The sequence below is a fragment of the Papio anubis genome, chromosome 15 (assembly GCF_008728515.1).
Source record: "Papio anubis isolate 15944 chromosome 15, Panubis1.0, whole genome shotgun sequence".
In the NCBI taxonomy this organism is placed as follows: Eukaryota; Metazoa; Chordata; class Mammalia; order Primates; family Cercopithecidae; genus Papio; species Papio anubis.
In genome coordinates, this window is record NC_044990.1 from 67211302 (window position 1) to 67228279 (window position 16978).

The 16978-nt window shown below is 35.5% G+C and overlaps 1 long non-coding RNA gene across 1 annotated transcript in view; it reads right to left on the reverse strand.

Annotated features, from left to right (window-relative positions):
- Window positions 1-9349: 9349 nt before the first annotated feature.
- Window positions 9350-16978, reverse strand: part of LOC108582937 — a 168391-nt gene continuing 160762 nt past the window's right edge. Inside the window, exon 3 of the long non-coding RNA XR_001897017.3 lies at window positions 9350-10683. This is a non-coding gene — a long non-coding RNA (uncharacterized LOC108582937). The remainder of the gene's footprint in view (window positions 10684-16978) is intronic.

Sequence of the window (16978 nt, forward strand, 5' to 3'; positions counted from 1 at the left end):
CCACTCTTACTATTTTTAAAGAATACAATATACTGTTATTAACTATAGTCATTATGTTATAAAATATATTGCTTAAATTTATTTCTCCAATCTAACTCAAATTTTTTATCGTTTATCCAACATCACTCCCACATGTCCCCCCACACCAAATACCCCAGCAGTTGGTCCCCGCCATTCTGCTCTCTAGCTCTATTAAATCAAGTTTTTACATTCCACACATGAGTGAGAGCATGCAGTATTTGTCTTCTGTGCCTGGCTTATTTTACCTAATATACTGTCCTCTGGGTTCATCCATGATGTCATAAATGGCAGAACATCGTTCTTTTTTGTGACTGAATAGTATTTTATTATGTAAATATGCAACAGTTTCTTTATTAGTTCATCCATTGATTAACTAGGTTAACTAATTATCTTGGCTACTCTGAGTAATGCTGCAATAAACATGGAAGTGCAGACATCTCTTTGACATTACGATTTTTGTTGTCTTTGGATATATACCCAGTAGTGGGATTACTGGATTATACGGTGGTTTTACTATCAGTTTTTTGAGGAATTGTCATACTGTTTTCCATAATGGCTGTGCTAATTTACATTCTCATCAATGATGTATAAGGTTTCTCTTTTCTTCACATCTGTGATACCATGTGTTATCTTTGTCTTTTTGATAATAGCCATTCTAACAGGTGTGAGGTGGTATCTCAGTGTGGTTTTAATTTACATTTCCCTGATGTTTCATGAAATTCATGATTAGCATATATACATACATACCTGTTAGCTATTTATATGTCTTCTTTTGTTAAATGTCTATTCATATTCTTTGTTTACTTTTAAATCAGGTTTTTTCTTCCTCTTAAGCTGTTTGAATTATTCACATATTTTAGATATTAATTCCTCATCAGATGAATAGTGTGTAAATGCTTTCCCCCATTCTGCAAGTTGTACCTTCACTCTCGATTATTTTCTTTGCTGTGCAGAGCATTTTGGTTTGATAGAATGCCATTTGTCTCTTTTTTACATTTGATGCCTGTGCCTTTAATGTCATATCAAAAATTATTTCCATGACCAATTTTATGGAGCTTTTCCCCTAATGTTTTCCTCTAGCAGTTTTATAGTTTCATGTCTTGCATTCATTTTGAGTTTATTTTTGTATATGGTTTGAGATAAATGTCTGTTTTCATTCTTCTGCAGATGGATATTCCGTTTTCTTTGCATCATTTATTGAAGAGACAATCCTTTTCCATTGTATGTTATTTTAAAAAGTGTTGTATTAGTACATAACATTTCTATGTATTTATGGTGTACTTTTGAGTATTTGTTGTATGCGTAGAATGTGTAATGATCAAGTCAGGGTATTTGGGGTATCCATCGCCCTGAGTAGTTATTATTTCAATTTGTTAGGAATATTTCAAGTCCTCTCTACTAGTAATTTTGAAATACATGTTAACAAAAAAAGAAAAGGTGACTGAGGCAAGTGTCTCAATCAGTAGAGGTTTATTGAGCCAAAGTTTGAAAATGTGCCAGCAAAAAACATAAGTCACAGCAGCATCTGTGACCTGTGCTTTCCAAATAGGGTTTTGGGAACTCAGTATTTAAGGGGAGATATCACACAGGAGAGAAAAACATGAGGGGTATGAGGCAAATGATTACATTCTTGTGAGGCTCTAATTAGCACTTAGTAAATCTATTATTTATATCACATAAAGTAAAAATGTAAAAAGAGGAAGTAGAGGAAAGAGCCAATCATGCAGCCATCTAAGGATGAGCAGAAAAGTGATTTATCTTATCTTATCCTTGTTGTGTATCTGGGAAGATAATCCTGTTACTGGCATTGTCAGTGTGATATTTAAAATAACTTAGTGTTAGGAGTTAAACTTAGGTTGCAGACCAAAGATTACATCTGGCAGGTGCTTGTTTTGTAGGGTGATGTATATCCTGAAAGATTTAGGGTGTAACAAGGAATTTCCTTGTGAGCAATTTCCTTTTGTTTTTGTGGAAATCTTGCATATGTATAATGCTATGACACAGGGTTGCAAAATTACAGCTCTCTGATTGGGGAATAAGAATGGCAGTATTGCATGATTCAATTCACAGGCTTAAGTTTCCCCTTTGCATGAAAATTGTGGGGGGTCCCCATATTTCCTTTTCTTTTTTCACTTGTACAGTTTGTTGTTGTTAACTGTAGGTCACCATACTCCACAATCAAATATTGAAACTTGTACTTTCTCTCTAATGGTATGTTTGTTTACCTTAGCCTAATTCTCTTCAAATCCTGCACAGACACACCTTTCCTAGCCTCTCGTAATTATCATTCTATTCTCTCCTTCTATTAGATGAATTATTTTAGCTCCCACATATGAGTGAAAACCTATTTGTCTTTCTGTGCCTGGTATATTTCACTTAATGTAATGACGTATAGTTCCATCCATGCTGCTGCAAATGACAGCACTTCATTTTTTTTATAGCTAAGTAGTATCCCATTGTATATATATAGTATCCCATTGTCTATATATAGACACACATGTATATGTATAATATATACACAAACATATATGCACACATATATATACACACACACATATATGTATGCACACCACATTTTTTAGTCTATTCCTTAATTGATGGAAACTTAGGTGATCTCATATCTTTGCTGTTATGAATAGTGCTACAATAAACAAGCAAGTGCATGTATTCCTTTTTTGTACTGATTTTCTCTCCTTTGGATAAATACCTAATAGTGGGTATATTAGTCCATTTTCACACTGCTGATAAAGACATAACAGAGCTTGGGGAAAAAAAGAGATTTAATGGATTTATGGTTCCACATAGCTAGAGAAGCCTCACAATCATGATGGAAGGCAAGGAGGAGGAAGTCACATCTTACATGGATAAAAGCAGGCAGAGAGAGAGAGTTTGTGCAGGGAAACTCTCCTTTTTAAAACCATCATAGCTTGTGAGACTTATAAACTATCATGAGAATAGCACGGAATAAAATAGGCCCCCATGATTTAATTGCCTCCCACTGAGTCCCTCCCACAACAATGGGAATTCTAGGAGATACAATTCAAGATGAGATTTGGGTGGGGATATAGCCGAACCATACCATCCACCCCTGGCCCCTCCAAAATCTCATGTCCTCACATTTCAAAACCAATCATGCCTTCCCAACAGTCCCCCAAAGTCTTAACTCATTTCAACATTAACTTAAAAGTCCACAGTCCAATGTCTCATCTGAGACAAGGCAGGTCCCTTCCACCTATGAGCCTGTAAAATCATAAGTCATAAGCAAGTTAGTTACTTACTAGATACAATGGGAATACAGGCATTGGGTTAATACAGCCATTCCACATTGGAGAAATTGGCCAAAATAAAGGGGTTACAAGCCCCATGCCAGTCCAAAATCCAGCAGAAAGTCAAATCTTAAAACTCCAAAATTACCTCCTTTGACTCCATGTTTCACATCCAGGTCATGGTGATGTAAGAGGTGGGTTCCCACAGTCTTGGGCACCCCCACTCCTGTGGTTTTGCAGGGTACCATCTCCTTCCCAGCTGCTTTCACAAGCTGGCATTGTCTGTGGCTTTTCCAGGTGCAGGGTACAAGCTGGTAGTGGATGTACCATTCTGGGGTCTTCTCACAGCTCCACTAGGCAGTGCTCCAGTAGGGCTCTATGTGGGAGCACACATTTCTCTTCTTCACTGCCTTAGCAGAGGTTCTCCCTGAGAGCAAACTGCAGGTTCTCCCTGAGAGCAAACTGCAGGTTTTTCCTGCAGCAAACTCCTGCCTGGACATCCAGGCATTTCCATACATCCCCTGAAATCTAGGTGGAGGTTCCCAAACCGCAATTCTTGACTCCTATGCAACCACAGGCTCAACACCATGTGGAAGCTTCCAATGCTTGAGGCTTGCACCCTTTGAAGCCACAACCTGAGCTGTACCTTGGAGTCCTTTAGTCATGGTTGCAGCAGTTAGGACACAGGGCACCAAGTCCCTAGGCTGCACACAGCAGCGGGGCTGTGGACCCAGCCCAGGAAACCGTGTTTTCCCTCAAGGCCTCTGGGCCTGTGATGGGAGGGTCTGCCATGAAGACCTCTGACATGTCCTAGAGACATTTTTCTCATCGTGTTGGGGATTAACATTTGGGTTCTTGTTACTTATGCAAATTTCTGCAGCTGGATTGAATTTCTCCTCAGAAAATGGGATTTTCTTTTTTATCACACTGTCAGGCTACAAATTTTCCAAACTTCTATGCTCTGCTTTTGTTATAAAATTGAATGCCTTTAACATCATCCCAGTCACCTTTTGAAGCAGCTTTGTTGCTTAGAAATTTCTTCTGCCAGATGCCCTAAATTGTCTCTCTCAGGTTCAAAGTTCCACAAATCTGTAGCGTAGGGGCAAAATGCTGCTAGTCTCTTTGCTAAAACATAACAAGAGTCACCTTGGCTCCAGTTCCCAAGAAGTTTCTCATTTCCATTTGAGACCACCTCAGCCTGGATTTTATTGTCCATATCACTATTAGCATTTTGGGCAAAGCTATTCAACAAGTCTCTAGGAAGTTTCAAACTTTCCCACATTTCCCTGTCTTCTTCTGAACCCTCCAAAAAGTTCTAACCTCTGCCTGTTACCCAGTTCCAAATTCATTTCCACATTTTGGGGTAACTTTTCAGCAACACCCCACTCTACTGGTATCAATTCACTGTATTAGTCTCTTTTCATGCTGCTGATAAAGACATACCTGAGACTGAGAAGAAAGAGTTTTAATGGACTTACTGCTCGACATGGCTGGGGAAGCCTCACAATCATGGCAGAAGGCAGGGAGTAGCAAGTCACGTCTTAGATGGATGGCAACAGGCAAAGAGAGAGAGTTTGTGCAGGGAAACTCCTTTTTTAAAACTATCATATCTCGTGAGACTTATACACTATTAGGAAAATAGCACAGAAAAGACCATCCCCCATGATTCAATTATCTTTTACTAGGTCCCTCACATGACATGTGCAAACTGTGGGAGATATAATTCAAGGTAAGATTGTGATGGAGACACAGTCAAATCATATCTGTGGGTTTAGTAAATTTTATGATAGTTGCAATTTTTAGTTTTTTGAAAAATCTTCGTACTGTTTTCCATAATGGCTGTACTAATTTATATTCTTACCCACAGCGTGTAAGAGTTTTGTTTTCTCCACCTCCTTGCCAGTATTGTTATTGTTTGTCTTTTTCATAGTAGCCTTTTCATCTGGGGTAAAATGTTATCTCATTGTGCATTGCATTTCTCGTATAATTTATGATATTGAGCATTTTTTTTTCATATACTTGTTGGCTATTTGCATGTTCCTTTGAAAAATGTCTATATATGTCCTCTGCCCACTTTTTAGTGGGATTATTAGTGATTTTGCTGTTGAGTTGTTTGAGTTCCTTATACATTCTGGATACTAGCCTCTTGTCTATGTGAACAGTTTGTAAATATTTTCTTCCACTTAACAGGTTGTCTCTTCACTCTGTTGATTGTTTTCTTTGTTATGCAGAAGCTTTCTAGTTGAAGAGAATCTCATATTTCTATTTTTATTTTGCTTTGGCTTCTGGTGTCTTAATGATAAAAACTTTGCCTAGATCAATATCCTGTAATATTTCCCCCATTGTTTTCTTTCTAGTAGTTTTATAGTTTCAGGTCTTATGTTTAGGTATTTTAGTTAATTTTTGTATCTATATAGAGTGAGGGGTGTAGTTTTATTATTTGGCATACGAATATCCAGTTTTCCCACACCATTTATTATAAAGGGTTCATTTATTTATATAAGTTCTTAATGCCTTTGTCAAAAATCAGATTTTACAATTGGCTGTAAATAAGTGAATTTATTCATGGGTTCTCTATTCTGTTCCATTGCTCTGTATTTCTGTTCTTATACCAATAACAAGCCAGTTTGATTACTATAGCCTCTAATATATTTTGAAGTCAGGTAGTGTGATGTCACATCATTTTTCTTTTTGCTCAGGATAACTTTGGTTATTCAGTCTTCTTTATGGTGCCATATAAGTATTAGGAGTTTTTTTTTTTTCTATATCTGTGAAAAAATGACATCAGTATTTTGATAGGAATTGCACTGAATTTGTAGATTTGTTTGTGTAGTATGGTCATTTTCACAATATTAATACTTCAGATCTATGAGCATAAGATGCTTTTCCATTTGTTTTTGTTTTTTTTTTTCCTCTCCAATTGTGTGATCTTAAGATCCTTCCAGAGAATTAGTTGGCTAAAGATACATGAATTTATTTCTGGGCTTTCTATTCTATTTCATTAATCTATATTTTTCCTTTGTTTTTATGTCAGTTCCTTGCTCTTTTGGCTGCTGTACCTTTGTAGTATATTTAGGAGTCAGATAGTGTGATGCCTGCAGCTTTGTTTTTATTTTTATTATTTTTTCTCAAGATTGTTTTTGTCATTTGGAGTTTTGTGGTTCCATATGAGTTTTAGGATTTTTTTTCTAGTTTTGTGAAGACTGTTGTTGGTAACTTGGTAGCGATTACATTGCATCTGTAGATCATTCTGAGTAGTATAAACATTTTAATAATGTTAATTACTCCAACTCATGAACATAGGATATCTTTCCATTTATTTTTATCTTTAATTTTTAAAAAATATTTTATAATTTTTATTGCAGAGATATCTCACTAAATTTATTTCTAAGTATTTCAATTTTTGTTAATAATATAAATGAAATTATTTTCTTAATTTATATTTTAGATAGTGTGCTCTTAGTGCATAGAAACATTGCTGATTTTTGTAAGTTGATTTTGTGTCCTACAATTGTACTGAATTTGTTTATTAGGTGAGTACATTTTCAGCGGTATCTTTAGGATTTTTTTCATAAATATGATATTGCTGTCTGCAAACAGGAAAAATTTAACTTACTGTTTTCCAACCTGGATGCCTTCTACTTCTTTTTCTTGCCTAATTGCTCTTGCTAGGACTTCTAGTACTATGTTGAACAGAAGTGGCAAGAGTAATGTTCTCTCTTTTAAGTCAGAGCTAAACAAAGGGTACACAGGGACATAAAGATGGAAACAATAGATACCAGGAACTCCAAAAAGGTGGAGGGTGGAAAGCACATGAGGGTTGAAAAATTACCTATTGGTATAACATTTCCTGTTTGGATGTTGGATACACTAGAAGTTCAATCTCCACCAATACACTATATGTCCATATGTCCATGTAAAAGACCTGCACATGTACTGCCTGATTTTTTAAGTGACAAGAGTAGAATCAATGTCTTATCTGGATCTTAGAGAAAAAGCTTTTAACTTTTTCCAATTGAACATTATTTTAGCTGTGGGTTTGTCATGTATAGCCCTTATTGTGTTCAGTTTATCCCTTCTGTACCTAATTTATTCAGTTGTTTAATCATCAAAGAATGTTTAATTTTGCCAAATATTTTTTCTTCTTTTACTGAAATTATTATATGGTTTTGTCCTTCATTTTGTTAATGTGATGTATTACATTTATTGATTTATGTTAAACCATCCTTGTAACAATAGAATGAATCCACTTGATCATGATGAATGATACTTTTAGTGTGCTGTTGAACCCAGGTTGCTAGTATTTTCTTGAGAATTTTTGAATCTAGCTTCATCAAGGATATCATCAGGGATACTAGCCTGTAGTTCTCTTTTTTACTGTGTCCTTATCTTTCTTTAGTATCAAGATAATGCTGGCTCCATAAAATGTGTTTGGAAGAATTCCTACCTCTTTAATTTTCTGTAAGAATTTGGGGGAAATGCCATTAGTTCTCTTTAAAATGAGGTCAGGAGATCAAAACCATCCTGGCTAACACGGTGAAACCCTGTCTCTACTAAAAATACAAAAAATAAGCCGGGTGTGATGGCGGGCGCCTGTAATTCCAGCCACTCCCGAGGCTGAGGCAGGAGAATGGCGTGAACCTGGGAGGCGGAGCTTGCAGTGAGAAATGTCAGGTAGAACTCAGTAGTAAAGCCATCAGGTCCTGAGCTTTTCTTTCATGGAAAACATTTTATTCAATTTCATTACCATTTATTGCTCTGTTAATATTTTCTCTTTCTTCATAAGTAAATCACAGTAGGTTGTATGTGTCTAGTAATTTGTCCATTTCATCTAGGTTACCCAATTTGTTGGTATATAATTGTTCACAATGGTCTCTTATAATCCTTTGTATTTCTATTGTTTGAATTGTAATGTCTCCTTTTTCATATCTGGTTTTGAATGTTCTCTTTTTCTTAGTATTAACTAAAGTTTTGCCAATTTTGTTTATCTTTTGAAAACCAGCTTTCAGTTTTACTGATCTTTTCGCTTGTTTTTCTTGTCTCCATTTCACTTATTTCTGCTCTGATATTTATTATTTCTTTCCTTCTACTGAATTTGGAATTAATTTATTCTTGTTTTTCTAGTTCCATCATTTGAGTTCTTTATTTGAGATTTTTCTTGTCTTTTGATGTGGTTGTTTATTGTTATAAACGTTTCCCTTTGAACTGTTTTAGTATATCCCATAAGTTTTGGTATGTTTCCATTCTTGTTTGCTAAAAAAACTTCTAAATTTTCCTTCAATTTCCTCACTGACCTATTGGCTTTGAAACTAATAAATATGTGTCTCTGATAAAGTTTGTAGATCTTAAAAATGTATGTTTTTCTATTTTTATATTCATTTTTGAATGCCAAAACAAGAACACATTGCTATTATTAATGTGTTGATGATAATATACAATGTTTTTATTCAGTATCCTTATTTATATTCATAAAATCTCAGTAACTTACTGAATGAAAACATAGTTCTATGTATGTGTCAATTTTCAGGCAAAGGTTTCAAATGTTTAAATTCTGATTTAAAATTATTCTTGTAATCTTTATATTTATCTTTTATTTTGTGTATTTTTTATATGAAATTGGTCTTAATAAACGTAGAGTTTTATTTTTTGTATCCCTAAAAGAATTTAACTCAGTCCTCAGAAATAGGGCGTTAAATCATAAATCTGTCAAAAACATTCCATTCCTGCTAGACATTCTTGAATGTAAAAAATTCTTCAGGGACTATCTTCCAACATTCAACATATTACTGAAGGGTAGCCTTCTGCCAAATAGTAAAATGAAGTCACATATCTTGGCAAACTCTGAAAGGAGGAAGAACTTCAAGTATTTTAAACACATTTTATTATTTGAGGATATTTGACACTTGTCATTTTTGTGGTATTTCTTTTCATGTAGAAAAGAAGAAATTCATAGGTGTTGTACAGCTTTCTCAAGGTCAATGGAGTAACCTTGAGAAAGGTCACTCCATTATATATATATACACATATAAAATATATATATATATTTTTTTTCTATAGTAGAACCTCACATACTTGTTTCCAAGAATGAAACAAAACCAATCCGAAGTTTTGTTAGGTCCACTACCTGGCCCCACTTCCCAGAGCTTCTTAACTTTGTTGCTCTTAAATTTATTTAGCAATAACAATAATGCCAGTAAACAAAACTGGAGTAAAGAGAATTGAGCACATCTTGGAGTTAGTGGAATTAACTCCAGAAGGAATTACAACGTAGAGAATGAGTCAAAGCATTTGGGTTGAGATCAAATTTTAAACCTTTAACACTTAAGGCCGGGATAAGGCCTCTACAAAATGGTCTGGACCTGGAGAGTTATAAAACAATGTATGAGATGGTGCTATAATGAAGTCCAGACTATGGATTTGAAGATATAAGGAGACAAGTTTGGAAGAAAGCGTAATTCACAAATTATTCTCAGGCCAGAGAGATACAGGACTCAAAACATACAAATATATGTGTATGGAATGTGGAATAAATATTATTTAATGTGCAATTTTGAAAGGCTTATTTTATGGCTTGACTTTAATTTAAATATATAAAAAGCGGTTGTATTAAAGTAAAGTAAGAATGCCATTAATCTATTTTTGGACTTACATTTGTATTACTCTTTAGTTATGATGAAATTAGGTTAATAGACTTCGTTCTATTCCCTCTCAAGTGACATTTCAGTAATACTGTAAGATCAAATGAGTAAAACTATGAAAATGATGAATATTTATGTTTCAAGGTATTTTTTCCACGATTACATTTTTCAAAAATATAACTTTCCTCAAATGGAATATTATTGTCACTCACTAAAGTTCTTGTGCTCCAAATCCTTTACATATTGAATAATTACCCCTATCTGGTACTTTGACACATCAAGGAATCTTCAATGGCCTCAAGATACATTCTCAAGTTATTAAAAAATGATGTATTTTAGTTGCTGTAAACACTAAATAAATGGCAGAAAAAATATTTTTGTAAGAGTAAAATGCAGAGAAATAGATGCAAAGATAAAGAGCAACCTAAAAATGATGATGGTATTTGGTTTGATACTTTGTTAGTTATATGGTTAGTTTATTTGGTTAGTTTATATGTGATTGTTATCTCATATGGTCTCTTAAAAGTTTATTAGTACAAATACCATAAAATTATAAATAATTATAGAAAGTTATAACAGTAGAAGCAGACATGTCAGGTATGGAATGATTGTAATTGCTTGCAAAGTTTGTGTTTAAGGACTTACCCAGCATTGTGTTGAAGCCTACTCAGACCATCTCAGTATTCATCTTTTCCATACTCGATGTTCAATAATGTCAGGATGGCAGCTTGGAAGAGGCCATCATGTGAGGATTTACACTGCAAAAATTGACAAATTTTTAAAAATCAAGATTGTTTATATTTAAAAAAAACCTTTTTGAGTGTGGTTATTAAATATTTATTAGTATACCAATTAGATTACCTGTTGAGATTAATGTTACATAAACAATTTAACTTTTTTTAGAACTAGTTAAATATTATTTTACTTTTGCTACATTTGGTATATATAAAGAATATAGGCTGGGCACGGTGGTTCAAGCCTGTAATCCCAGCACTTTGGGAGGCCAAGACAGGCGGATCACGAGGTCAGGAGATCGAGACTATCCTGGCTAACACGGTGAAACCTCGTCTCTACTAAAAAATACATAAAACTAGCCGGGCGAGGTGGCGGGTGCCTGTAGTCCCAGCTACTCAGGAGGCTGAGGCAGGAAAATGGCGTAAACCTGGGAGGCAGAGCTTTCAGTGAGCTGAGATCCAGCCACTGCGCTCCAGCCTGGGAGACAGAGCAAGACTCCATCCCCCCCCAAAAAAAGTATGTAAAGCAGCTTTCAATTAAGCGTGTAAAGCTATGTATTAAGAGTCAGTATGACACTAACTTATCTAAAGAGTAGTGTTAATAACACAAAATTTTTAAAGTACTACTTAAAATTCCTGATGCCAAGGTAATTATATACTTTATGAAAACAAATGTAAACATGTGTGAGCTGGTTTCTTCATAAATGTCTTTGAGAAAAGTAAGTCATCAAACCTCTGCTGAGTAATTCTGACTTAAGTGTTATTTAATGAAAATGTTGTCTCTGGATGTGTTCATGTTTTTTATAAGATATTCTATCAGACTCACAGGTGAATAAAGTCTTTAATGGTTTAATCTGCAATGGTGAAAGAATAAAAAGTGGGCTGAATCTTGAAGGGAGGCAAATTTGGAAAACCAGTCGAAGTATGATTCAATCTACATTATGCGTATTTTCCTCTCAATATTTTGTCACATATTGTTGAAAGAGTTCTGATGATTTTGTTTTGACACTTGAAATAGTTCCTTCTTTCAATCTTTGCTGGTTTTATTATTAAAATAATTTCCATTTTTAATTGTAGAAGTAGCATGTTTAATATATCCTACTTAAAAATTGTATTTTACACTCAATGTAAACACACAGGTCTAATTAAATGAAACTTATCTATTCAGTAATATATAGGTAACATGGAACTATGGAGTGTATTGTTTATTTTAAATATAAAGAGCTAGTCTGTGTTTTATACTTTATGCAGGAATTTTAGATCTTTCTAAACATTTATTATTATCATTAATTTGTTGCTAGTATTATGCTTGTGTATATATAACTCTATCCCATACAAATTCTGTGTTGAATTAAAAATTAGTACAAATGATTTAAATAAATAATGCACGTAATATCTTAAGTAGTGTTAAATTTTACTCATATATAGTAAACATAGACTCTATCAGTAAAAATCACTAAGCATACATCATGAAAAATCAATTAAAATCCTCAGAGTGAAGCACAGTCTTCACTGGCTAGGAAGAGGGGTAGAAACATGCTGAAAAAGAAAGCAGAACAAGTGTAGTGACTCAGCTGATGTTCTCCACTGAAAGAAATGGGTTTTAAGCTCAATTAAATGAAAGATCCAAAACCTTAATATATCTCTTACAGTGCGACTAGGATGCATCCCAATAGCATGCCTTTTAAAACTGCGGAACTTAAATAAGATGAAAAATGCTTATTAAGCTTTTTAGGTAGAATTCTAGATTTCTGGCCGGGCGCGGTGGCTCACGCCTGTAATCCCAGCACTTTGGGAGGCCGAAGTGGTCAGTTCACGAGGTCAGGAGATCGAGACCATCCTGGCTAACGCAGTGAAACCCCATCTCTACTAAAAATACAAAAAATTAGCTGGGCGTGGTGGTGGGCGCCTGTAGTCCCAGCTACTCGGGAGGCTGAGGCAGGAGAATGGCTTGAACCCGGGAGGCGGAGCTTGCAGTGAGCAGAGATGGGGCCACTGCACTCCAGCCTGAGCGACAGAGCAAGACTCCGTCTCAAAAAATAAAATAAAATAAAATAAATAAGTAAATAAATAAATTTCTAGATTTCCCAAATCCCCTGTAAAGCCATTACGAAGTGTCTCTTAAAGTGAGAGCTGTTTTAGAATTAAGGAGATAGAGCTTTTGCCTAACTGCATTGCAGCAAAATTAGCGATACTGGGAAGACAATAGTTGTCCCAGCAATCATCAGCTGTTTTCTTGATTTTCCCAGAATTTGCGATCTACAGGGTCTTTTTCACATGTATTCATTATTGTTGCTTTCTAAATGCTACATTAACAATACATTTCTCTTAGATTCTGCAAGCTAGAGTTAGACAAACTTTTAAGAAACCAGATAAGAAAGGTGTAATGGAGAATTCCTCTGCAGAACTTCTGGCTAATTTCCCTCAACCTTTGCTTTCTTTTTCTGGCCTCACAGTCAGCCCGTCCCCTCCCAGTTCAGCCCTGTAAATTAGAAACACTTTTATCTGAAGTTGTCAGCTCAGTCCTTCAAAGATAACTTCCAAACTATTCAGCCTTATCTATAGGGAGGGGCAGGGAGTGGCCTGGAGCACTAATATGTTTTTCAAAGATCACTCAGAACATGGTGAGAGTATTAGCCTGTGACAAGAGGAAGCGAGTCTTGTCAAATTTGCTCCAATTAAATGGTACAGACTTCTCCCAGAACAGCTTCTTTCTGTTGGGAATACAGTAATGTTTGGTGACTTTATTCCTCAGGCCAATGCTGGATTTTTCAGACACGCCAGAAGAAAGAAGATTTAAAAGAAGATATTCATTCCTGTCGTGTCAGGATTCAGAAATTCGCTGCCAACACAAGTCAGTTTGTGCTTAAGCAGGCTTTCTTAGTAAATGATCCTAAGAAAAGAGAAAGCTAAAGCTTTTGCATTAGCCTCAAGAGAACCAGTCATTACACTGATCCAGTCATCTTCTTTGACTCAATAGACCTCTTGCCAGGAAAGGACTGCAGTTAAATTTATTTAAAATTGATTCATTTTACTCTATTGAATTTAAAATATTTAAATATGCACAGACTTTCTAACTTTAAAAACAGTTGTTCCTTGAATGTATTACACTTCCAGAGAACTAAGTGAATCTTCACTGACATAAACTGTATTTTAAGCATGTGACCATAACTTCCCATTTGCTCAGGACTGCTAGGTGAAGGAAAGCTAGTATTGATCAAGCTTTTAAAGCTCTTCTTTTAATTTAGGCAACTGGACTCAACACTACTTATCAACTGCAAATTGTATTCATCTTAAAATACAGCTGAGGTAAAATATAATCTATTTTCTTAACTGTATGTAGTGGTAGTAATAGAAGTTGCAACAAAATTTTACTCCTAATTATATAATTCGATACTGAATTTATAAAGTCAAGAATTTGTAAGAATCGATAGTTCAGATAAGAAATATCAGTTCCAATCATAGGCTGGAACATTAAGAAAAAAGTTGGAAACACTTTAATTCATAATAGAATGCTTATAGAATATATTTTAATCTAACCTTATAAAATACCTAAAAATATACTCACCGTTTTTAAAATATCAGTTTGTTATTTACCATGTTATAATCATGTCCATGAAAGGAGACAAAATCTGTATTATAAGAGATTTATGCTGAGCCAAATATGAGTGACCATGGCCCATGACACAGTCCTCAGGGGGTCCTGAGAACATGTGCCCAAGGTCATTGGGGTACAGCTTGGTTTTATATATTTTAGGGGGGCATGAGACATCAATCAAATACATTTAAGAAATACATTGTTTGATTCAGAAAGGTGGGACAACTCAAAGCGGGGGCTTCAAGGTTATTGGCAAATTTAAACATTTTCTGGTTGACAGTTGGTTGAGTTTATCTGAAGACCTGGGATCAATGGAAAGGAATGTTCAGGTTAAGATAAAGGATTGTGGAGACCAAGTTTCACTGTGCAGAGGAATCTCTCCGATAGCAGACTTCAGAGAGAGCAGGTTGTAAAATGTTTATCATCAGGCCTAAAAGGGTGCCTGACTCTTAGTTGATTATCTCCTGGATCTGGAAAGAAAGGAAGGAAAACAAAGGGGGCAAGGGGCTTCTCTGTAGGATGTGGATTTTTCCCACAAGAGACTTTGCAGGGCAATTTCAAGGTATGACAAGGGAATATATTTTGGGGTTAAATATTTCTTCCTTGTCTCGTAATGTTATGCAAGAGTCAGATGGAAAAGTGAGTCACAATATATACAGTCAAATAAAACCCATCTGATTATAATTTATGGCTTGTAGGGCATGACTCCCTAGACCCCTTAGGTAGGAATTTGTGCACGATAAAAAAATCAGAGCTTAGTCTTCACGTACATCTTATTATACTAAAAATTTTACTAAAAATTGAAGGTGCTTAAAACAACAATCATTTATTTGCTCCTATTTCTGAAATTTTGGTGGTGCTCATTAGGAATGGCTTCTCTCTGTTCTGTATGGACTGACACTGGGGCTAGAGTTTTTAAGATGGCTTCTTTACTCATATGTCTCTGCCTCAGTTGAAATGACTAGAATAGCTCAGAACTGGTTGGGCATCCTCACTCTCTCTCTCTTTCTCTCTTTTCTTTCTCTCTCTCTCTCTGCATGACCTCTCCATGTGACTACCTTTGGGTTTCTCACAGCATGGTGGTTTTGCAACTTCTTACATGCTGCCATGATTACCCCAGAACACAAAGTTGGACACTATTAAGCTGTCTTAATGTTTGGTTTTAGAAGTCCCAGAATGCCATTTCCTTTGAGTTCTATGGGTCATAATAATCACAGGGACAGCACATTTTCAAAAAGAGATGAAATAGACTTCATCTCTTAATTGGGGAATGTCAAGGTCACATTGCAATAGGGCATGTGGAATGGGAGTTATTGTTGTGCCATTTTGGGAAACATATTCTGCCAAACTCTTTCAAGTCAACTTCTATGGAACATGAGAATTCACCCTAGAATAGCTGAGTGCTAGGGAGACAAACGTGACTTACTGACAAAGCCTGCATTGTTGGAAAATTCAGAGCACAGCATGGGGTTTATCATTAAGATTTGTCTAATATATATATATATATGTGTGTGTATATATATATATATGTCTACACTTCTAGACTTTGGGAAATATCAAGAGATTTGAAGGTAAATCAGGTTCCACCAAATAAAAATACCCCCAATCATACCTGAAAGGTCAAAGATAAGACAGTCAATCTTGCTACACTTTCATGTTCTCCCTGCTCATTTGTAGGAATAAAGTTATTGGGGAATTTGCAGAAGCTTCCCAGTCCACAATCACTGGCTTTGACAATGCTGAGAGTCATTTCAGGTTACAGAGGCAGTGTCTTCCTAATCCTCAGATCATACTGAACGATACTATGAAATTGATGTTAGGAGTCCCAGTGATAGCCTCCTAATTCCAACTTCCTCATCAGGAACTTCCCCTGAAGGTTAATTTCTTGGAGGTTTAGTCTGGAATCTACTTCTTTAGCCCTTCTAATAAGTTATTACAGTCTAATCTTTCAGTAGTAAATTTCTTTCTGCTTAAAATAGCTGAAGTGGTTTCTCCATCCTGTAGCCCCATCCTGCCTGAGACAGCCCATCTGTGATAGATGTCACCAGGGGAAGGAAGTTCTAGTAACAGGAAGGGCACTACCATGCAAAAGCAGCACAGTACCCACTAGGGCAGCTATCCTCATGGAGTAGAAGAAAAATACTCAAGACAAACGACAGAAGCCTGTGTGGGTAACTGACCACATTTAACTCTTTAGGCTCCTATGAGATGGGTCAAAGAGATTTCCACAAACATCTGTTAGGAGATTACACTGTTAGGAGACTACACATCAGTTAAATAAAGGTGTTGCCTTTCTTGAATAAGCTCTCTTGAATCCCATCTGAGAAGCCGAGAAGTGGGTGGAGGCTGTGACATTTTGGCTTTGTTCTATATATATTTTTAAATACCATCTTTTTAAAGTGTTATTGACATGGTAAACTGCATATACATAAAGAATACACTTTGGTAAATTTTTGCGTAAGTATGCATACCGAAACCATCAGTAGGATCAAAATAATGAATATATCCAAGCTTCCCAACAGCTATCTCATGGTTCTTTGGAATTTCTTTCTCATGTCCATCTCTGTCTTACTCCCTTTCTTCTACTCTAGTACCAGTAACAACTGATCTGCTTTCTGTCATTATAGATTAGATTGACATTTCCAGAGGTTGAGATATTTAGAAACGTATAGTACCTGCTCTTTTTTTCTCTGCTGCTTTCACTTGGCATAATTATTTTGA